At 42.5% G+C, this 23,626-nt stretch overlaps 1 pseudogene; it reads left to right on the top strand.

Moving 5' to 3' along the window:
• Nucleotides 1–5,372: 5,372 nt before the first annotated feature.
• On the top strand, nucleotides 5,373–5,804 carry LOC147446852 (ubiquitin-conjugating enzyme E2 2 pseudogene; annotated as a pseudogene).
• Nucleotides 5,805–23,626: the final 17,822 nt, after the last annotated feature.

Here is a 23,626-nt window from a genome sequence, read left to right as displayed (position 1 = left end):
CACGGCGGCTCTTTGACACCTTTGGAAATTCGCGCATCCCATAAGCACGTGCTTTGAACTTTCATCCTCTTTCACACGTGGTCTTTTTCCAAATGATTCTAATTTCTTAGTTGACTGTTTGAAATAGAACAATCGCTCTAAACTAGTGAGTTTCGACGAAAGGGCTTTTTTTTTTTTTTTTTTTTTTTTTTTTTTTTGGGGGACATTTACCCTTCCGCTTACTACCCCACGATTTGATTTCTAATGTTTTGTGTGTGTGTGTGTGTAAGAGAGAGAGAGAGAGAGAGAGAATTCATTAAAGGTCAAATATGACCTACCGGACCATAAGAAACATATCTTGTGGGGTGTGTAGAGTTTATAAGTGACTTTGAGTCTCTGAGTGCTCAAGGATTGTGGAAATGAGTGTTGCATTTGAGAGTCCACATCCTGATTGGAAGAGGAATATTTGTAAGGAGGGCTCATGGCTAATGTTGGGGTAAAGGCCAATTGGTCGTCCATCCATGATTAACCATGCACCAATGTTCACAAAAAATCGTCTTTCGGTGTATTTTTTCAAGGCCAATAAATAAAATCAAGGACTAACTCTCAATTCTCTCTATTTTTGCCTGCCCAAAGGGCAAAGGCTATAGAGATGCTTTCTCTTTTTGACTAAAATAGGAAAAAACCTGAGTTGTACTTCCAAGCATTTTTTGATAGATCAAAAATGTTGATTGGTTGAAGTAAGAAAGTGGGCACTCATTTAGATGACTTGTACTCATTTCTAAGAGTAGGAGGGCAGTGGGCTACAAAATTGAGGGATTGATTTTTTAAGGTAATTGCATGGATCGGGTTGTAAAGAGAATGATTGGAAGAGGTCTCAAATCATAATTCATAACTCATCACTAGGAGTGGATTTATTGGATCTAGCTACGAGCAAAATTATTACATGCGCATTGCAACGAAATTGTGATCTCTAATGATCCCAGTCTCCCACAATGCTTGCTGCCCCCTCCACATGTTGCTCTCGAACGGTCTTGCACTTTGCCATGACGCAACCACCATTCTGCATGCCTTGATCTACGCTAACTTTTGCATGCCGACCTCCATCTATTGGTGTTTGGTCTGCAGGCTGTCATTGTTTTCAGTATATGTTTTGTACCTTGCACCATTATCTCGCCCTCAAGCCTCGTACTCGCGCATTGTAAATGCAACCTACATGATCTACCTTAGATTGCCCATATCTATTATTTGACCCTGCATGTGAAGCTTGGATCCGCCTTATTCTAAGTCTTCTTTAGATCCAAGCAAGAGCTCCGATTTCGGCCACCAGCTCTCGTTGAGTTGACTGTGCTATTGGCCATTGGAGCATAGTGCTCTTGGTTATTTGGTTCTTGGCTATTGAGATGCATAGCTTGGGACACTCATGGACTTGCATTGCAAACAAGGCTAGTGGGCAGGTGATCAGTAGCAAGAGGAGCATTGAGGTGAAGGCAGCTTGTGGTCGAGGGAAGAGGTAGGCTTGATCCTTGATGGTTTGGTGGAGTATGTCACATCAAGGCTAGTGATTGTTATGATGGTGGAGAAATGGAGTAGTTCTAACAGGGCGCAAGATCCTTGTGGCTAAGATGCTTGCCGGCCCAGTTACAAGCACCATCATGGGTGATTTTACTGTTGGTGTTGGAAGGAATGCCACTCATGAAAGTGACCTAGTCAAGAGTGCCCAGAGGGAGAGTGCTTTGTGGTTTCCTGAGGAAATAACCCAACGGTGCAAAAACTTTCATAGCTGGATTGATTGGGAAAGCGATATTAGCAATTAAATCGACCCAAATCCTCAAATAGCCTATCAAGGAGTGCTTTCATTCCTTGTCACTACATCTCTCTCTCTCTCTCTCTCTCTCTCTCTCTCTCTCTCTCTCTCTCTCTCTCTCTCTCTCTCTCTCTCTCTCTCTCTCTCTCTCTCTCTCTCTCTCTCTCTCTCTCTCACACACACACACACACACACACACACACACACACACACACACAGAGGTGTGGATACTGCTTGTGTCCAAAAACTCAGTTTGATTACTATTTTACTGGCTGAAAATAGAACATTTGTATGATAAGTTTGTTGGATCCTTATTGGACCCTTATTTTCAAGGTTGTGTTGTGTTGTGCAGAACACTGCATGTGGAGTGGAGCCTCAAGTGCCCAAGACGCAGTGTAAACTGTTGTGGCAAACATAGCAGTTGGCGATAAAGGTGTAAGGAATGGTTAAGGTGTTCTTATTGATTTAAGCATGTGTTTTCTTAACTTGATTGACTTGATAAACAAATTTGGTTGCATTAGCACCCCTAATCATGCCCTGCAAGATGCTCGCCAAGATTTTTATCGTCAGAGGGCAACCAAAGGTGGTTTGCTCATTCCCGAGGCATGGGAAAGCTCAAGATTCTAGGCTAATGGGAAGGGTTGGAGGTTAGGGCAGTACTTCAAGGGAAATGGAGGATGATGGAGCAGAGCCAAGTCATTGGGGCTTCAACCACATGGGCACGCCTCAAGGCCCAAATCATAGGCCTTGTCCATGCCATGGATTACTTGCATCTCCCCCTCATCTTTGTCGACCTTATGTTTCCATCTCCATGCACATATGTGATTGTAATCAAAATTGGGGTTTTTCTTCCTTCTTATGTTCTCTCTCCACGTGTCTGCTTTGCGTTTCAGCCTGCGTTTTTGCTTTTGACTCTACTTGTGTGCCATCTTTGCAAGGCTAATGGTCATATCCGTTTGATTTGCATTCAAGCCCATATACACAACCTACCCTCACAGCAGCTACAAACTCCAAACCCTGCACTTTTGTAAGTCTTATGCAAATGGTACCTATGAGCCGTAGCGCTAATGAGGTCACTTTGTAAAATGAATTGTGTGTTATAATATGCTCCTTGGGACGCTAAACATGTAGATACCTTGGGATTGTATCATTAAGGGCTCTCTCTCTCTCTCTCTCTCTCTCTCTCTCTCTCTCTCTCTCTCTCTCTCTCTCTCTCTCTCTCTCTCTCTCTCTCTCTCTCTCTCTCTCTCTCTCTCTCTCTCATCAATGGAATTACTACTTGGGAGGAATATGATGGGTCACACCATACATTTCTAGACCCGCGGAGTCGCCCTAGCTACGACACTATGTTCTTCCGCGAAACGGGAATCTGCACCCTTGCAAATTGGATTCTATTCTCCCTTCTCAATGATACTCTTTACATAATATCACAACCTGGGCTAGTACTCATTGTCTTTGTTCAAGATGGACAAGAGAACCATTGACTATTTAGATTACGATCATTTTAAGTTGAGTGTTTGAGTGCCATGCACCATTAGAGTGCTCAACTTTTTCTCAACTCCAAACCTGCTTCCCTCACATTTTCATCCACAACTTAAGACCTTCACATGTTGCTTTCCAAGCCACAATGTCTGTTCTCTGTTACAATTCACTTGATCGTGACCCTTGACATCAAGGATCATTTATCACCCCACATAGTACATCACATGTACCTTTGGCTTCATAGGTCATATTTGACCTTAAGAAAATACCTCTCTCTATATGTATGTATGTGTGTGTTGGTCTCTCTTCTAAAATCTCATATTGATGTGAAATCAATGTGCATGCACGACGGGTTGACTGAGAAAAGAGGAGCACTGATTACTCTATGGCAAAAGATTGATGTCAAGTTGCTTGTGGGCAAGGCTACTGCACACCAAGAGGTGATAGGCAACTACTATTGCAATGTTGTCTTAGGGTTGCAGAATGGTACATGGACAACAATATCATGAAACTGCATATAGAAGGCTTCCCTAAGGTTTGTAGGGGAAGGAATATTTAAAGTATTAGGAGCTGTTTTTAAAGTCATACCGCATCCTACCCTCTTATAGGCAGGCCTTGTGAAAGAAAGTGAAGGAAAGGAAATAAAGCAGTTTTTCTTTTGTGCAATCTATTGCCCTATTTAATATGCTAACTTTTTCCAAAAACTTATGAAACCTATGTATGAGAAACTTTAGAGGTAAATTAACTAAATTTAAAAATTTTACACAAATTCTTTAAAGTTTTGTAGATTTTTTAGTTTTCAAATATAAAAATTAAAGATAAATAACAAAATTTGTAGGTGGGATTACACTAAAACTAGGTTTTTTGTGAGCTTTGGAATCACTACCATCCCTTTTCTCTCATGTTCTTCACGTGACAGCCTCTGACAACTACCACAACCCCTTCCTACTCTTTTTCTTGCTGCTAGGTCACCCTCTTCACCGCTTTTCTTCTCCCACGTTCACACAACATGCCTTCCTACTCTTTAGAGATGAAAATATCGCAATTTTGAGATGCAAATGCATTTTTGAAATAATAAGCTCTGAATTTTGAGATGTAAAGACATTTTAAGATTTAATTGCCCCAAATTTGGCAATAAAGCCATTGCTATTGCAATTTTTGTAACATTTTTTTCATCTTTTTTTAAAAGATTGCAATGGTGTTCTTTACCTTCCCTTGCTCTTCTCAAGGGCATGCATTGTGATTTCATCACTTGTTTTTTTAAAGAAGGATTGAATAGAGCATTATGGGCGGGGTGGCGAGCCCTGAGGGAGGTGAACATGCAACAAGCGCGCGCGCACGGACACACACACACGCACAATATTTCATTCTATCAATTGTGGCAACCATTGCACCAGTTTGACTAGAGAGAGGGAAAGAAAGGGAGACGCCATTGCTTCTCCCACAAATCAGAGACAGAGAGAGAGAGAGAGAGAGAGAGAGAGAGAGAGAGAGAGAGAGAGAGAGAGAGAGAGAGAGAGAGAGAGATGGCCCTGCCTGGCCTAGAATCTCCTATCAAGCGCGAAGGATCACGTGCAGTCGACTTTGGTAACAGGGGAATAGCTAACACACACACACACACACACACACACACACACACACATGTGTGTGTGTGTGCAAGAGCTTTAGGGCATTTTCGTATATTGTAGTGGCGATGGAGGAGAGAGGTTTGCTTTTGAGTATGTGATTCTGATCTTGTTTAAAGCTCGAGGGGTTCATCGTTTGGTACCCCCCCTATATAACGCGCATTCACGGAGTATTAAAAAAATCCCTCTTTTAACATGTCTGAATGAATAAAATGACCCCTTATTTTAGGATTTTTTTTTTCCAAAATTGAATATGAAAACCCCTTATTTTAATGCATCTTTGTTAAATTACCTAATTTTTTAACATTTTAAAACCCCTCCTTTTGAACCCACATTATACATTAACATGATTACTTTGTGCAACCCCCGAGGTTCAAAGCAACACAGGCGTGCAAATTGCGATTGTGCGGCAGTTTATCTAAGAGAGAGGGCAATGAGAAACAAAGAAGCATTTTTGGTGTTGTTTTTGCCTGCACACCATGTCCACCCCTTCTTGCAAGTGCTTGATGCGTGACTTCAAGCGGCTTCAGCAGGATCCTCTTGCGGGCATCAACAGTGCACTCCAAGACAACAACATCATGGTCTGGAATGTTGTCATCTTCGGGCCTAGTTGTGACACCCCCTAGGATGGAGGTACGTTCAAGCTCATTTTTCAATTCACATAAGATTATCCCAACAAGTGCAGGATGTTTCATCCCAATTTCTATGTAGATGGAAAGCATTTTCCTGGAGATACTGCAAAATCAGTGGAGGCCTATTTATGATGTTGTTGTGCAATTCTGACATCAATTCAGTCTCTACTTTGTCATCCAAATCCATTCTCTCTAGAAAATTCCAAAGCTTCTCGCATGTACATAAAAAATCATGGAGAATATAACAAAAAGGTTCGTCAAATTGTTGAGGAGAGTTGACAACGGAGTAGACAGGTTGAATGATGATTGTTGAGCAGAGTTGGGCATCGGAGTAGACATGTTGAATGATCTGGTTTCATGTTTGGGCAAGAGTGTTTCAGACCAATTGTTGTGAGGCCAAGGACGGTTTCTTGTTTTCTTTCAGCTTCTATTTACGTTTAAAAGGCTATTGCTCTTATGTCAAGCAAGTTGTGTAATGGATTGGCTTAGACTTCTTGTCTATTAGTTGAAGGCACAAAAACTGAAATCAATAAGACTTTGTATCATAGGAAACATCATATCTTGATGCAAAGTACATAGTTGGTGCTTATTTTATTAGCAAAGGGCCTGAACCTTGAACTTCCAAAAGGAAAGAGAGAGACAACCACCCCCAAGTAGTTGATATTTGTTGTGACACTAGCAACAATGGAAAGGAATGGGTAGCTGTTGGAGCAGGTGCGACATTGCCTCTTTGCATATTGCTATGGAAGCACAATACTAGTAGTATCCAATTTTGGCTACCTCCAATAACCCTTATCACACCACATGCGACATGAGTCTTTGACTGGAAAATGCCAAGCATCTCACCATATTCGTAACTTTTAGTGGGGAGGTGTTTTCAACAGGGCAATTCAATGAATTTGCATTGGAAAACTGTAACTCTCTCTCTCTCTCTCTCTCTCTCTCTCTCTCTCTCTCTCTCTCTCTCTCCATTGCAGACAGATGGAGGAGATTCGAACCCGAGCGCGTTGAGCTACTGAGGAGAGACGAGCCCTGATGATGGCTCACCTAGCTCTGTCCATTCGAGCAGCTCTTGCTTACGATTCTCCCATGTACTATATTGTACAACCTCCTATGGAGCTAGCTAGCTTGATGCATCTACATGGTTGTACTACCTGAGCATATAGACATGCAACCCCTCGTACTAGAGCTTGTGCGTGTATGTCGCACGTGTCAATGCAAAGAACTTGCCGATACACCGCGTGCGACCCACAAATGGCTTCAAGCACACAACAAGCCTAAACTAGTAAGTTCAAAGATGACGATGGTGTGTCACTCACCGCTCTACGCTTGCTTCGTGGAGGATTCCTCACCGCGAAGAAGAGGGAGATGCCGCTACGCTGCGCTCAACTGCCTCGCCGTTGTCATGCCACCGCAATGCTCAATCGTACACTCTCTCTCTCTCTCTCTCTCTCTCTCTCTCTCACGCATACACACACACACACACACACACAAGGAGATGAAGAAGGAGAAGATGGAGATGGAGCAAGAGCACTCTTCAATTGCACAAATGAGAGAATGAGTGAATTTTAGGTTTAGTTGACTTTTATATGAGCTCGCCCCATTCACACTTAGGCGCCCATGCTTAGCCAACTAATCCCTTGAATGTTCTAGTTAGAGTGCGCCTCTCATCGGCGATCACTCTTACCCTTTTCCTATTGGACCGACAAGCCCGGTACCCGACTCTACCAAATAGATAATACAATGTCCGTCGTAGGTGATTGGAATGTGCGTGAGGGTTAACATGCCCCCCTTCCTGATGTAGATTCCGTCCTCGGAAGCTATTGAGTTGAAGCTAGTTCGTCGAGGTGGAAGAGCTTTTGAGATGAATGTCCTTAGCCTCCTCAGTCACTGCAAAATCAAACAACATCGGCACAGTAATTGCATTCACATAAGCAATTAAAAAGCATATGCAGTTGTAGGCAGACAATTTGATTGGTAACAGAATTTTAAACCATTTGTCAACAATAAACATTAAATTGCAATATAATCAAATGCATAAATAGATGTAAAGGTAAAAAATTAAACAAGTATGGGGTCGCTAATTTAACGATCGAAAGGCACTAAAGATCGACTATTAATACCATGGGTAAGCTTCTTAATTTTCTATGGTCAATTAAGTTGTTTAATCGCGAGAGCCAAGTATTTCATGTTCGAGGGCTGACTAGAAGCTATACCTAGAAGACCTTGTAGTTAAGCTACGATAAAAGGAATTTCTCATGAAATCATCGCCTGACTGATTACCTTTCCTTTGACCCCCCAAAGTCTTTTCACAGTGATTCAATTTTGAAGTGTGTGCTTATTTTGTATGCCTTGGGTTTTTTGCTTTTCAAGGAAAAGCACCCACACTGGGAACCTCTAGGGCTCTAGTACCATAGGCGATACATGTGAGTGAAGTACCAAATCAAGCTGAGATTTCTCTTCCAGTTTAAGATTTTACATTGTGGCACTTTGATTTTTTGTTTGTTCATTTTCAGCATTTTAATTTTGTAACTTTGGGGGGTCATATGACACTGTTACACCTCCCAAGGCTCATCACACTAGTAAACTCCCTTTATATTACTTAAGCTAAAGGTCAATAGGGACTAAGCCCACTAGAAAGCCCTAGTACATTTCACACAATGCTGCCTAAATCGGATTAAGAACCTAAGTAACCATTGATTATTAGGAAGGAACCATTGATTATTAGGAAGGCATTCCCCATGGTATTAAGAGAAGATCTCTAACACCTAGCTTGGTCAAACTAGCTTAGTCGGACTGCTTGATTTTTAAACCTAGACAAGTGATTATGACAAAAAATTACATTGAATTTAATGTTTGATACTAAACAAATGCACAGAATATTATGCTACCAATCACAATTAAAGCAGACAAACATGGATGCAAAAAGATAAGGGGTAATGCTAATGGACAAGAAACACCTGTTTGTGTTGATGGTCGCGCTTGATTTGAAGTGTGAACGAGAGAAAGATTCCACCAAATCCTAATAACAGCAATACATTCCTTTACACACTAGGAAACACAAAGAATACCTCTAGGAGGCACATAAGTGAAAAAAAGAACTTTGCTAATCACTAAACTCTAAAACAGAAACACTCCTCTCATACTAATCTTACCTACCCCCCATCACTCGAGTGATGAGGATCAAAGGTGTTTGATGACATAGGTTTCTGTTTCAGTGTACCGGATGTGAATGTGTAGGTCTGGGTCAATGTTTTGACTTTTGTTGTGCATACTTGTCGTTGTAGTATAGTGGTAAGTATTCCCGCCTGTCACGCGGGTGACCCAGGTTCGATCCCCGGCAACGGCGCCAAAAATGTGCGCGTATGTCGCACATGTCAATGCAAGGAACTTGCCGATACACTGCGTGCGAGCCTCAAATGGCTCCAAGCACACAACAAGCCTAAACTAGCAAGCTCAAAGATGGTGTTGGTGTGTCACTCACCGCTCTACGCTTCCTGTTGTGGAGGATTCCTCGCCGTGAAGAAGAGGGAGACGCCGCTACGCCGCGCTCAACCGCCTCGCCACCATCGTGCCACCGCAATGCTCGATTGCAAACTCTCTCTCTCTCTCTCTCTCTCTCTCTCTCTCTCTCTCTCTCTCTCTCTCTCTCTCACGCGCGCGCACACACACACACACACACAAGGAGATGAAGAAGAAGAAGATGGAGATGGAGCAAGAGCACTCTTCAATTGCACAAATGAGAGAATGAGTGAATTTGAGGTTTAGTTGACTTTTATATGAGCTTGCCCCATTCACACTTGGGTGCCCATGCTTAGCCAACTAATCCCTTGAATGTTCCAGTTAGAGTGCGCCTCTCATTGGCGATCACTCTCACCCTTTTCCTATTGGACCGACAAGCCCGGTACCTGACTCTACCAAATAAATAATACACTGTCCATCGTAGGTGATAGGAATGTGCGTGAGGGTTAACATGCCCCCCTTCCTGATGTAGATTCCGTCCTCGGAAGCTATTGAGTTGAAGCTCGTTCATCGAGGTGGAAGAGCATTTGAGATGAATGTCCTTAGCCTTCTTCAGTCATTGCAAAATCAAACAACATGGGCACAATAATTGCATTCTCATATAGAATTAAAAAGCATATGCAGTTGTAGGCAGACAATGTGATTAGTAGCAGAATTTTAAACCATTTGTCAGCAATAAAGATTAAATTGCAATATAATCAAATGTATAAACATATGTAAAGGTAAAAAATTAAACAAGACTGGGGTCGCTAATTTAACGGTCGCAAGGCACTAGAGATCGACTATTAATACCATGGGTAAGCTGCTTAATTTTCTCTGTCAATTAAGTTGTTTAATTGCGAGAGCCAAGTATTTCATGTTCGAGGCCTGACTAGAGGCTATACCTAGAAGACCTTGTAGTTAAGCTACGATAAAAGGAATTTCTCATGAAATCATCGCCTAACTGATTACCTTTTCTTTGACCCCCCAAAGTCTTTTCACAGTGATTCAATTTTGATGCGTGTGCTTATTTCGTGTGCCTTGGGTTTTTTGCTTTTCAAGGAAAAGCGCCCACACTGGGAACCTCTAGGGCTCTAGTACCATAGGCGATACATGTGAGTAAAGTACCCAATCAAGCTGAGATTTCTCTTCTAGCTTAAGATTTTACATTGTGGCACTTTGATTTTTTGTTTGTTCATTTTCAGCATTTTAATTTTGTAACTTTGGGGGGTCATATAGCACTGTTACACCTCCCTAGGCTCATCACACTAGTAAACTCCCTTTATAATACTTAAGCTAAAGGTCAATAGGGACTAAGCCCACTAGAAAGCCCTAGTACATTTCACACAATGCTGCTTAAATCGGATTAAGAACCTAAGTAACCATTGATTATTAGGAAGGCATCCCCCATGGTATTAAGAGACTAACCTTGATGGTGGCGTTGGGGTTAGCATTGTGCCACCCTTGCAAGGATAGTCACAATGCTAACCCTAGCGCCACCATCAAGGATTCGCTTCACAATTAATCCCTTAGTAGTGATTGGTATGGTCGCATTGGATTCACCACCCTCAAAGTATTGTCCCAACTTATTAACATGTATTTCTATAACAAGGTTCTCATCTAGGTTGGGTTGTGGATCTAAGTGTTCCTCCTCTATTGGCATCTCCCCAGCTCCATCCATTTGTGCAAATTGTGGTAGCCCAAAATTTAGTTCTCCATTGAGGAAGGCTCGAAGAGCTGAGACTAGCTAAGGGTCTTTATATAGTTTGGACATGATGGTGGTTCTAACTTCTGAAGACATGAAATCCATCAATTTGGCAAAGTTTAACGACACCTTTTGGCCTTGAGTCCCTTGACATGGGGAAGATGGGATCTCCATTTCTTCGATAGGATCAAGTAGTCCCTTTGTAAACATTCTTTCCATCAAGAAGTGAGTACGCCCACTTTCCCATGACTTTAAGTCACTTTCTTCTTCGATGACACTAGGTATGGCTAAGGGTCTATGGACTTGGTGAGGTTGTTGCTGCGTAGGGAACACGGTGTCAGTAATCTGGATCTGCCTAGGCGTTGGTTCTAGACCCCTTTGGGTATCTTCTACCAAACTCCTTTATTGCTTGACTCGCTCAATCTCCTCTGTAGGGTTTGGATAAGTTCCTATCTTCTTCTTGGATCCTGGCCATTGTGCCTCATGAAGATCTTCCTTGTTGGTTTCTATCTTAGTGGTCGTTTTGGTCTCCATGATTTCACATGAATCAGAATTTTCTTCAGCGTCGTTCATATATATGGGTCGTCACCAGTCTCTATGTTGGTCTTTGAACTAGGGTCTGACTTCGCTGCTTTTGCGATCTCTTTCTTCGTGTTTTCTTCTTTTTTTGAGATTGGGCAATTGATGCCGTGTCTCTTTCCTCAAGAATATAATTTTGTTTTTGGAGCATCGATCATGTGAGTACGTTTATTGGTACCACAGGTGTACTTTGTGATGGCTCCTCGGTAACTTCAATCAACTTTAATGGCGCGATCTTCGGTGCATTTGGATTATTTGGACATTGGGCAATCAAATGATCTATGCCACATCTATTACACATGAGTATCGGCATTGTAGACGTGCTCGCTTGATTGGTTTACATTAGTGTGGCATTCTTTTGTAGCCTAATAGGACACTCCGCTACATGATGTGGATCTCCACTCTCATAGCATTGAAGAGGTGGTCTCTTAGCAGTGTAATTGATATTTTGGCCTCTTACCGCAAGAGCAGCTACTTGATATACAGGTTTGACTTGTCCCCAATAGTCCTCCATGTAGTATTGTGGACTTTCTTCAAGCACATCCATCCCATAGGAAATATTAGGATCCATATCTTCCTCACAGCCTTCCAAACAAGCAATAGATGACTCACAATCCACTTGATTCACTGAAGTGATTCTCGGATGTGGCGGTTGCGGTTCTAGCACTGGAGGTGGTAAAGGTGTTGTTTGAACAACATTTTGGGCCCTAGGGACCATGTGTTGTGCTGTTTGTTCAAGAGGTGGGGCCGGCATCAATGCAAGCAATCGAGGTGTGTCTGTCCATGCTAAGGTTGGTCTATTGGCCATTGCGCGCTTAAATATTATGCAATCCTTAGCTTGATGACCATACCTCCCACAGGCATTGCAATTCCCATTGAATTTCACTCTAAAAGTAGGGCATTCACTGGTACTATGCGGTCCATAGCATACTGAGCACCATTGTTGCTCCCTTCTTGGATACATATGATTGTTTTACGGAGCACGATTGTCTCTAAGACTCTCTTGAATAGCCTTGGTGAGATCTGCTAAAGTCATCTCAGATATCTTTGGATCCTTAGCAATAGGCTTTAGGGTCATTGGCTGATGCCCTGATGCTTGTGAGCTAATAGATTTAGACTCAACAGACACTTTTCTCCTTGAATCATTAAATTATCCTCCAATTCGATCGCATTGGTGGTGACTGCTTCCCAAGTGGTGATACCTCTAATGACTAGGCCATTGTAGATATCCTCATGTCGTAACCCCCTAATGAATCTATCAAGCAATTGGTTATTGTTGAAGCGCTCATTTGGATTACATCGAGAATTCAAATGCTTCAAGTGACTAATAAAGTCTCTCACCGACTCTCCTTCCTCTCGTTGGGCTTTTTGGAGCTGAGAGGCTACACCCCAAAGTACTCCCTCTCGTATGTATTCCTTTAAGAACAATCTCCTAAGAGTAGGGTAAACCGTTTTTTCTTCCACCCTTAGGGTTCTATACCAATCCCCAGCCTTTCCACTTAAGGTTAGGCTTAAAGCATTGCTCTTATGTAGGTCATTGTGTTCTCCTAGAGAATCGCATATTTGTTCAAACACTTCGATATGCTTTCTCACATCCCCGTCTCCACTAAATTTTTGTGTGAGCTTGGCTATTTGTACTTCCTTACTTCTATGCTCTCTATCAGGCGCGGTACGCATATTCTCAGCAATAGATCGACCGATAGCTTGAGCAAATGTTGCCAAGTCACCTAAGTGAGCAGGCACCGTGGGTGGAGGTGCTCTAGAGAATACATGTGGAGTAGGTATTGGCATTGGGCTTGGCGCATAGGAAGCCCTTGGGTTCCACGTTGGATACGATGTTGTGCCATGTGGTGGTCCAAAGTTCATATGTGTGGCCCTAGGCATAGCAGACGTCGGATGTGACATGCTAATGCTAGCCGGTATAGTCCCATGGAAATAAGAACTTGGGTGTTGTGGTTGTGGAGCATAGGTAGTTGAAACAATGGGAGGGTAGGGACTACATGAGTGCGATGACCCATAGGTGCATACGATTGGTACACACTTGTAGGTACTATTGCAGGCATTGAGCTACCATGTAGCGGTGCTTTACTAACAAATGAGGTCCATGGCATGTTTCTCGGCATGCCCATCATTGGGGTAGGCATGGTAGCCGTGGTGTCATCAAGGGAAAGATGAGCTAGACTTGGAAAGGTGAAGCTATCACTTGTGGGCTCAGATTGCATTGAGACCCCTGGCGAAACAACATATGGAGGATCCATCGGACTTACCGTAGGAGTCTCCATTTGCGATAAGGTCGGTTGTTTAGACTTTCCTGTATCCAAGAATCTCATGAGACCTGCTGAAGGCATGTTGATCCCCTTGTTCTGTCTCTCTAACTCAATGACCCTATGGATGACCTCACAAACTCTTTGTTGTTGATCCTCCACACTAGTAGCGCCCATTGTGGATTGTAGGACATCTAACCAACCCACGTGATAGGTGTGAGCTGTGTATAGGTTGGTCAGAGTTTTTGTTTGTAGTTCGTACTCCCAGTTCTCATTTAAGAACACTCCATCTAGGATTGAGGTGCTAGGGGTGTCCTTTGAGCTAGATGCAATGTTGCTTTCTAGGGGTTGGTCCTTAGTGGTTGCTAAGTCAAGAGCACTCAATTTCTCTCTTAGCAAGGATATTGACATAGGGGCTTTCGCTTTTAACTCTCTTCGTTGCTCCGCCTTACGTAAGCTCTCCACTTCCTTTTTCCTCGCTGCAAGGATATATCGCTCAACCTCTTGCACTTCGGCAAGGCTTCTACCATCGAGTAATATGACCTCGGAGGGAAATAACTCTGAAGAGTCAGGGGGTGCAGTGAATGAAGTATTCACGTGCACATTCTCTAACGGTATAGGGTCTACGTTGGTCATGAATGGAGAATTTACTTCCCCACCCCCCTCATTTACATCATTAGCTCCATGTTCGGAGTGAGTGGCTCTACTAAAGGTTTCCTTCAGGCGGCTAAGCACGCTCGGCCCGGACCGCGGGCCCATGGCATGCATGTCTTGGCTTGAGCTATTGGGATTAGGCATTGGGAAACCCTCCATGACGTCGTAGTCAGAGGAAGAGTCACTAGCCGCTATGTTCGGATCTTGGTTTGTACTACCTTGGGTCCCCGCTGAGGGCCCGGAACCTAAAGTAGGTGGATATTGAGAACTCGCGTAAGTCGAAATTCTCTCTAGTTGTTCCATCTCTAGCACACGACCAGAGCGCAGATGCATGTGCCTTTGGCACCCTACAAGCGTCGGCGAATAACCTCGAAGGTTAACCGCTTACCTTTTTTAAGCGTCTGTTTTCACTCGTGTTTTTTACATTTTTAATGTTTTTTTAAAATGTTTTTTAATGTTTGATTTTTTGATTAAAGTGTGTGATAGCTCGAAACAAGCGTATCACTTAGAGGGTCGCTGCATGTTTTACAACACAATTTCGGGAATCTGAAGTTCCGTTGGTCCTCAAAAAATCGATTTTTAGCTACGTGTGAAGCTAAAATTCATAATTTTAAAAGGCGACTGAGGCTTAGGCCTGAGCGTGAGCTTGGGCTTCGGTCTGGGAGAAATTCCCAGATCCTGGTCCTACCTTTAAATTTTAAAATTTTTTTTGTTAAATTTTAATTTTTTTTTTTAAAAAAAAGGATAAGGTCGCCGCGGCCTGCGCGAGAGCACACATACACACTCTATCTACCTACTTCTAACTAATACACCTACTGTTACACACTAACACACTCTATTAGCTCTCACGGATCTACTTCCTACTTACTGTACATTACATTACACAGAAAACTAACAACCTTAATACACAGAGAATAAACACAGTACCTTTGAAAACTCCATTAACAAAGAAAAATACACAGTATAACACAAAATCCTTCTTCTCAACACACACACCCTCCTTCCTTACCTTTCCTACAATTGAAATTGCACCACAAAAGAAGCACAGAGTGCCATTCAAGCTTAGTGTATAGCATTCCCCGGCAACGGCGCCAAAAATGTGCGCGTATGTCGCACGTGTCAATGCAAAGAACTTGCCGATACACCGCGTGCGAACCACAAATGGCTCCAAGCACACAACAATCCTAAACTAGTAAGCTCAAAGATGACGATGGTGTGTCACTCACCGCTCTACGCTTGCTTCGTGGAGGATTCCTCGCCGCGAAGAAGAGGGAGATGCCGCTACACCGCGCTCAACCGCCTCGTTGCTGTCGTGCTGCCACAATGCTCAATTACACACATACACTCTCTCTCTCTCTCACACATACACACACACACACACACAAGGAGATGAAGAAGAAGAAGATGGAGATGGAGCAAGAGCACTCTTCAATTGCACAAATGAGAGAATGAGTGAATTTTAGGTTTAGTTGACTTTTATATGAGCTCTCCCCATTCACACTTGGGCACCCATGCTTAGCCAACTAATCCCTTGAATGTTCCAGTTAGAGTGCGCCTCTCATAAACGATCACTCTTACCCTTTTCCTATTGGACTGACAAGCCCGACACCTGACTCTACCAAATAAATAATACAATGTCCATCGTAGGTGATATGAATGTGCGTGAGGGTTAACAGAGCTCCATTCCCTTCCAGAGATCCCAACACAAACCAAGTTTTTTATCCTTATCCTTATTTTGTACCAGTGTGGATTGTTTTGTCTTTTTCAATAGATGGAGGAGACACACATGTGTATATTTAATTTGTCCAAGGCAGACTTCGGCCTCACATAGATGTTAAAAATTCTCTCTCTCCATCAGCGGGGCTAGCATTTGTTTTCATTCAAAGAAAACCTCCAGAGGTTCAGAAAACCTAATCATGCTCTCAAAGCCCATTTTGCAAACGGCATGTGACATACGAGCTCACAAGAGCAAAAAAATTCAACATGAATGGGTAGTTAGAGGCTCTGTGTTGTTTATAAAGGATACCAAGTGAGGGCTTCTCTCATGATAATGTCACCTTGCTTGGGAACATGGGGAAAAACATTGTGATTGGGAATGCTCTGGTTACTTCATGATTGAACCCAATGATTGATTTTGGGATGAGGGGCGCATTGAAGCAAGGCACCTTGCAAAGAGACGTTAATTACGCATCTAGAAATAGAGATCCTTCACAAGAGTGGAAAGAGAAGAGGGTGTGGCCACAAGAGGAGAGAGAGTCTTAGATTGGGCTAGAAAAATGCATTTTCCCTAACCTAAGATGTGAAGATGAATTGCATTACTTTTAGACACAATTAACTTTTTCGAAGCATGCAAAAGCGGATCTCAATTGTAAAAGGAATAAAGATTAGAAAATCTTGAACAACCCAACCAAAATAGATATGAGAGTATTTTGGGAATTTTTGAAATTTGAGGGGTATTTTGTGAATTTTCACAAATAAAAGGGGTATTTTGGTAATTTTTCCAAGAAAGACCAACCGACCTTTGTTCTATCTTTTCTTTACCCTACAACATATGATGTTTAACCACTATATTCATTTGATGGCAAGCCTTGTGATTTTATCACTTGTTTTAATAGTTCTGTTTTTTAATAGTTATATATATATATATATATATATATATATATATATATATATATATATATATATATATATATATATATATATATATATATATGTGTGTGTGTGTGTGTATGTATCTATATAATATTCTAAAATTTTATATGTTTTTTTATTAAAAAAATTGTTTATAGTGAAGTAAAGCTTGTATAGTGTAGAGTCTCGACTGTTGGAACTTCCAACAGTCAAATTAGGATCCTAAGTTTGGTGGAAAATAAATTCATGAATCCTACTTGTGATAAGGCTAGTTGGAACTTGGAAATTGGTACCAGAAAGCTCTGAGTCTCTTGTGGTGCGCACATGTTGTGGTCATGCCTCACGTTCGATCAACGTTTATGACATTGGCCCACATATTTTTGGCATGGAGTTGAATGTTTGGCCAACGTCGCCAACGCAACAAAGCCCCCCCCTTCGATGTGTTTGTGAAGGCCAGCATTTGCAAAAGGCTATCTGCATGCGTTCGCGACCTTTTGCTGCTTCTCTTGCGGTGCTGCAATACCCTCCCACGGTGCTTCAATACCCTCCCAGCAAGGTAAGCGTTGCTACTTGTTGTTCACACACACACACACACACACACACACACACACACACACACACACACACACACACACATAAGCATTGCTATTTGGTGTTCTCTCTCTCTCTCTCTCTCTCTCTCTCTCTCAAAATGCTCTTGATAGTACTGACTGTAATCTGATAATCATGCTGTGTGCAACCAGAGGAAATGCAGAAAATGCTAGGTTGTCCTGTCGGGGGTCTTGTTGAGAAGGTGCATTGTCAGACACTTGGTTCCTGCTACCTGTGCTAGCGCTAGCTTTCTTGTAACTTGCCAAAGTTGCCCTACCCAGTTTTCCAACAAAGTCACTTAATAATAATAAGTAAAAAATGGCTAAAATAGGGAAAATGGGTTCTATGCACTGTAAAATGCTCTTGATAGTACTGACTATAATCTGATGATCATGTTGTGTGCAAACAAAGGAAATGCAACTACTCTAAGTGTCTGGACATGCATCGTTTGCGAATAGACTCACAAAGTTGCCAAAACACTTCCTAAGCTAAATGAACCCTAGTTATGAAGTAGCTTGTCCACATGCACATAGGGTTAGATGTGCACAACGTGACACTCCAACCGCGGATGTCATCGCAAGAAAGAAATTGCTTTCTTGTTTGGGATTTCTTCTTGATGGTCCACTACGTGTGAAGATATGATAGTGAGTGGAGAGGTTAAAAGAGAGGGAAAGATTAATATAAAAAAATAGAGAGGAAAGATAGAAGGCAACAATGAATGCTTGTGAGAGACAGAGAGCAAAAGTTATAATAAAGGGAGAGGGAAAGGGTAGTGGAAAAGGAAGAGCAAAGTTTTTTAGAGTTCAATAACGCTTTGGCTTTGAGGAGAAAGGTGGAGAGTGAGAATGAGGGAAAAAAGAAGTGGAAGAGGAGACCCCCTTTTATACGCAGGGGGCACGTGGAAGGCAGTCCACAGGTGCCCCATGTGGACTGTGGACGTCTTGCAATCCACACAAAATTTCCACGTGGATTGCCCTTGGTCCACGGGGTGGCCCTGTTGCGGAGCCCTCATCCCCATTCGCGGGCATTCCCATGTGGCTGTGCTACGTGGACCGCCAAGCAGTCCGCGGCTATCCGTGTGGCGAGTCGCCACGTAAACCATGGCGCCTTTGTGGCTTGCCACACAGATTTTTGCTGATTGCATGACGAGCCATGGGGGTGCCACATAAGCCATGGTGCCCTGTGGCCCGCCATGCAGATTGTCGCTACACGCATAGCAGCCACGTCATGCCATGTAAGCCGTGTCCATGTCATCACTGACTACGTGGCAGTCCATGTGGCATGGCCACATGGACATACCCACAAACGGGGGTGGTCTTGCAGGCTTTGCCATAGGCCCAGGACCCAAAAGGGGGGGGGGGGGAGAGAGAGAGAGAGAGAGAGAGAGAGAGAGAGAGAGAGAGAGAGATGAGAGAGAGAGATAGATAGATTTTATTATCGCCTCAGAGATCAAATATGACCTATGGGACCAAAGTTACATGTGATGTAGTATGTGTGTGACTAATGAATGACTCTCGATGCTCCAAAATATGGTGATGAGAGTCACAATGGAGAGCCCACACTGTGGTTGGGAGAGGAAAGTGTGTAGGTCTAAGTCATGGCTAAAAATGTGAGGGAAGGAAGTTCGGATGTGACCAAAAGCTGAGCACTCTAGTGGTGTGTGGTACTAAGACTCTCGAACTTGCAGTGAGCATAATGTGCACAATTGATTTGACTCTTCTCTATTGCCCCAATGCCCTGTCTCACATCGAAGGGAGTGGGAGATGGCTACGATAGTGCATATTGTTGACAAGGGGACTCAAGCATGTAAGTGTAAGTACGGTTCCCCCTTTCAACGAAGAACATGGTTTTGTAGTTGGGGGCAATATGGGTGGTGTAATGTATGAAATGTGACCCATGAGATTCCTCCCAAGCCGTAAGACATTGGCATTGTAGAAAAGCTTCATTCACTTGCGAGTCACTTGAGGCTCATGTAGCAAGTGTAATGCATCCCATCTCCCAAACCACTTCTTTAGACTCAAGAAGTAGGAGCATATATGGTGTTTGTGTCTTAACTTGGAGAAAGTTTGTAAGAAAATGCATTTGGACATTCTCAAACTCTTTTCAAGTAGACTTTGAGATGCTCCCACCCCACACTTCAACTGCATAAAGAAGAACCGGTGTCACCAATGTGTCAAAAAGTTACTTCCTTAGAACTCAACACTTGATGTTTTCCCCATTACACATGTTCTCAAATGCATAGTATGCTCTGTTTCTATCTTTTAAATGATGCATAGCACATTCATGCCAGTTCTGATTAACCAGAATATCAAGACTAAGGTACTTAAAGCTCTCAACAACTTTAAGTGTTTCATTGTTGTATACAATGCATGGCTTCTTCTTATGGTTGGTTTTCACAAGCATAACCTTTGTTTTGGATTCATTCACAATTAGACCACTATGCAAGGAAAAGTTCTCAAGGACAACCATAAGCTTTTGTGCATCTTCTAAAGGAGGAATCCCCATCCCTGAGCAAGTACTTCCGAGCAAACAAAAAACCGAGCAAGATAGGTTAGATAAGCGAACTTGCTGTATCTTACTTTGTTTATAAAAAAAGATCCATGATGTTAATTTGTTCGCAAACGTAGATGGAAAATTTAAGAGAGGCACTTCAACCTAGCCACCAAAAAACTGACAAAAGAAATTGAATGAAGAACATAACCCCAATCTTCAATAAGATTCTGTAGCAAACCCGTTGCATCTTACATTGTTTAAAACAAAATATTGTTCATTTTTTTCCAAACACATATGAAATTTACAAGAAACTATTAATAGAATGCACTCTCAAAACTTGTTCTGATCTCTCACAAACTAGGGCGTATCATAAGTAGACGAAATACCGCTAGGGCTTATCATAGGGCTGATCTCTCACAAACTAGGGCTTATCATAAGTAGAATAAACACCGCTGCATTTCAAACTACATACCACACAAAGCCTTTACATCTAGAGGCACTTTAACTATTGCTGCACATTTGGACGCAATCCTTCCAAAGCGTGAAACAGCTCCACCTTCGTTAGGGCTGCTTGGTGCATGAACTCATGGGCATGAGAGTCCAAACCCAAAATTTGGAGAAACACATAGTAAATATGCTTTCATGGCACATATGTCAACCTCTTGGACTCTCTCTTTTGGAAGTCCTCACATGTACATCTTGGAAAATCAGACAATGTCACAAAGTATGAAACTCCCTTTGCCCTTGACCCCTCTGTGCTAATGTAGAAAACATGTGTTTCATTGCACACAACAATAACCTCTTTAACTAATGTTGCTGCCATGCATTTTCCAATATCAATTCTGGTCTGAAATTCTTTTGTCAGCTTTGAGCGCCATTTAATAACCTTGCCATCCCTGTATTTGGGCCGAAAGGCACTTGTAACTCTATTTGCTGCTCGAATGCCCCCATTCACAGTTTCACATTCTACCCCATGTTGTTGTTGAAGTACAAATCCATTTGCTTGGAGCTGTTCTGCCTCATGTGGTAGTAGATTTGTACCCTCTGCGACCCTCCAAACCCCTGGTGCATGTCCGGGTGGCCCCACCACCATGTCATGAATCTTCCATGTGTGCATGTTACTAGCATTGCAGAACCATACATAACCCTCAACAATCCCCCCAGGCTTTGATCCTGACGAGGGATATTTTCTTCGACCCCAAAAGCACGGTGCAGCTACCCCAGAATTAATATTAGGCGAGCCTTGATTAATGAATCGTCCACATCTATCTGTTTGATATTGCAAAATTCCAAAACATGTCATTTTACGTCCAGGTTCAGTTCTCCTAATTGCCCACACCGTTTTTGCAACAGTCACCTCAGGCCAATACTTTGTTTCCCCATGTGCGCGTGCATACTTTGTTCTACCAATGGGTTTAGCGACCGTGACATACTCGGGCCTGTGGCTATCATCCTCTAGCACAACACCAGCATCCACAAAGATTGGTCTCTTTTTCTTTACACTCTTCTCCCTTATATTTGACCTATTCATCTATAGACTTTGCAAACCCATTTCGTCCATTGAGCAGTGTGTAAGATCGACCAACTTCTTTGCAGCAGAGGCAGTGGATGAATGATTTAAAAATCTTTGCGCAAGGTCTTGTATTCCGGGACCACTACATGTCTTTGCACCTTTAAGGTATGCATTGTACTTAACACTTTGTAGTACAGCCATTGCCATATCTGCCCCTGCGGCTTCATATAAACTAATTTTCTCTTTGAAACCAAAGCATGCCCGCATGCTAGCATGTTTACTCTTAGACAAGTTAGTGTTTGGCACAAAAATGCCAGACTCATCTTGCATAACAAATCTTCCTCCCCAATGTGAAACTTTGATATCCCACCAAGCCAACCATGTCTCCAAACATGAAACTTCACCATCAACAGCATGTCCTGCTCTCCAAAAGCGACGAAGCTCTCCTTTGCAAATATCTGCTTGATTCTCTGATGGTGCATTTCACCATTTTCGGCATTTAATTTTGTGTTCCTCTTGTGAGGAAGGTTTGATACATTTAGTAGTATGCTGGATCATGGATTGCTCCCAATGAAACACGCAAGACCTTTCCTTAGATGGTACAACCTTGTTGGGACGCCCAAAGTAAACTGTTCTGATTGCTATCCAATTTGCATTAGCCTCATCAGACATGAAACCTCTGAACTCAGGCTTATCAAATCCTTCATCTTGAACCACCTTATTGAGCATCTTCCAAAACTCTATCTGTGCAAACTTATTCTCCACAGTAAACTCACATGTTGCGATTGTCATTAGTTCACGCACAAACGGATCATAAGCACGTGCAGACATTGTGGGCCAGCCTTGCACACGATGCACATGATCAAAGTGTATCCACATCTGCTCAAGATTTCCACCCGGACGCATTCGATTAACCAGATCAACTCCACTTCCGGGCCCAATTATTGACATCTTGAACACATGTGGTTGCTGGGCATTTCCAAGTTGACCAGGGAAGAGAACATCATGTATATATGGATACCTACTCTTACTCTTCAAGTCAAGCACTGCTTCTAAGCCTTTTGCACTTATATTTTTTGATCTTTTGGCGCATTCCAAGCTTCGTTCAATCCTTCGTCTACTTGACAAAGGTGTGATTGTGTCGAGAAATTCAACAAACTCACGACCTTCAATATATTTGGTGTTGTCTACATTTTCCATTACAAGCTTTCCCATGATCATATCTTGAGCAGTCACGCGCTCGAGCTGTTTGGCTGTAGTGAATGGTTCTTGAGTAGCACGAGCTTGAAGCACTGATTCTACTTTTTTCTCATTTACTCTTGACCTCCCTTCCGCACAAGGATGTTGATGCTCACCTAGATGCAGCACACAACGGGTCCACTTTTGTTTCTCCCTTGGCATACAATAATAAATAATTGCAGGACAGGTTGCCACACAGTCTGGCATTTCAAAGCAATGATTGCATATCAAGGTGCCATATTCAGGTGTCAGCATGCCTTTTGGAGATGACTTTGAAAGCCGGCCTTGCCAATGAACCTCATTGTAGAGTCCTGTCCTCGAGTAATATGGACAATCAATGTTGACACAACATAAGTGACCCGAGCATCGACTGAACCTAACGACCCCTGGAAAGGTATCACTGCTACATGTGACATATTCAGTCCACATGTGGCTATCATGTCTCTGTTCCATCCCAATCATTCCATTAGTGTGACCTAGAGAGGGCAACTCAAATGCAACATATCCATCATAAAACACAGGAAGCTCTTGAACTTGAATGATATCTTTAGCTTGTTTCAGGGCCAAGTACAAGTTTCTCTGCAAAGGCATCGAGCGTATAATATCAAGTACGCTAGAGCAGCCACGTGACTCGGCATCTGATTCTAAATCGACAATTACTGGAGGAGCCTCAATTCCACTGTCAAGTTCAGGAACTGACAAGCGAACCTTGAAGAATTGACAGACATCATGATTCAGAAGGAAGACCTCTTCACCACTAATAGACTCAGTAACTTCCATTTTTACCTGTCCTCCACTTAGTGTAAGTGGATGTAAAGTAAACGCATTAATTAACTCAAAATGATGTTTCACAGAAATGAGAGAAAGCGCATATGTGCTGCCTTCAAAAATAAGGACAAGCTTTTGACCAACTTGTGGTCCGAATACTGTA

The sequence above is a fragment of the Adiantum capillus-veneris genome, chromosome 11 (genome assembly GCF_014529385.1).
Source record: "Adiantum capillus-veneris isolate H3 chromosome 11, ASM1452938v2, whole genome shotgun sequence".
NCBI lineage: Eukaryota > Viridiplantae > Streptophyta > Polypodiopsida > Polypodiales > Pteridaceae > Adiantum > Adiantum capillus-veneris.
Note: the sequence above shows the minus strand (reverse complement) of the source record. Positions and strands in the feature narration are given on the sequence as shown.